At 36.1% G+C, this 1,062-nt stretch overlaps 1 protein-coding gene across 2 annotated transcripts in view; it reads left to right on the top strand.

The window, feature by feature from the left end:
* The window catches only part of Naaladl2 (N-acetylated alpha-linked acidic dipeptidase like 2), a 577,651-nt gene that overhangs the window by 242,892 nt on the left and 333,697 nt on the right, over positions 1 to 1,062 (top strand). The gene's annotated exons all lie outside the window — the stretch shown is intronic.

The following is a 1,062-nucleotide window of genomic DNA, read 5'->3' as shown; positions in this document are numbered from 1 at the left end:
CTTTCCTCTTTGGCCCCATCATATCCTTGATCAGAAAATTTAACACTGCTGAGTTACATGACATTACAGTACAAGTTCTCATATGTCCTGAGTCTTAATTGACCTCAGAAGGCTAGGGCCAAAATGCTGGCATTCCTTGCAGCCCTCCTTTCTCTCTAATTTTGGTCTGCAAACTTAGGTTGTTAACCATCCAGAAGGCAAGCTTATTGTTATTACCATACAACTTAGGCTGTTAAGCTTAACCTCAGTATCTGTCTACATATCAAACATCTTAGGCTTAATATGGAACAGGTATTTTTCATCAAGTATTGATATGTTGAACTTTAACTCCCTATAGAATATGATGAAAAAACATTTAAAAATTAGAGTATATTTTAAAAAATAGGCATAAAGAATTAAATACTTCTTACGTTTACATATAAGTCCAAAAATCTCACCATATACAACCTTGAATCAGGACAGTCCCACAGTATTCCTTTTCCTGTCTCTTGCTTTCATTCACCACCCCCTTCTTCTTGAACAACCACCTACCCAAGAGACATTATAGCAGCAACTGGCATGTCATGACAAACAGCCCGTATTCAGAACCAGAAAGACAGGCACTCCAAGCTTGAGACTAGTATTACAAATTACCATCTGCAGTGCAGTAGCTCAGTTCAGAGGTATCAGTATATATAGTTAGTTAGGGTGAGAATCTTTCCAATTTTCTGCTAGATTAAAAAATCTTCTGAAGATTCTTAGCAACATTGCCTTGCCCATGTTCTACATATAACTGTATGGCTTGACTTATTCATGTTTCCTAGCTCTTCTCCTTTCCCTCTCTTGATTACTTAGTCCTTGAGATCCGGCTTTCCTTTTACTTGTATTATACCTTTGTGTTTGTATTTCTTCTTTTGAGTTCTTATACTAGGGAAACTATAAGATATTTACACATGTGTGTCTGGTTTATTTCACTTATGAGTATATCTTCAAGTGGCATCCACTTCAATATAAAGGCTTCGAGTTTATCATTCTTAATAGCTGAATCATACTCCATTGTGTAAAAATACCACATCTTTTTCA

This window comes from Octodon degus, unplaced genomic scaffold (assembly GCF_000260255.1).
Source record: "Octodon degus isolate 3935 unplaced genomic scaffold, OctDeg1.0 scaffold00055, whole genome shotgun sequence".
Taxonomy (NCBI): Eukaryota; Metazoa; Chordata; class Mammalia; order Rodentia; family Octodontidae; genus Octodon; species Octodon degus.
The sequence above is the reverse complement of the archived record's forward strand: the minus strand, read 5'-3'. Positions and strand labels throughout refer to the sequence as shown.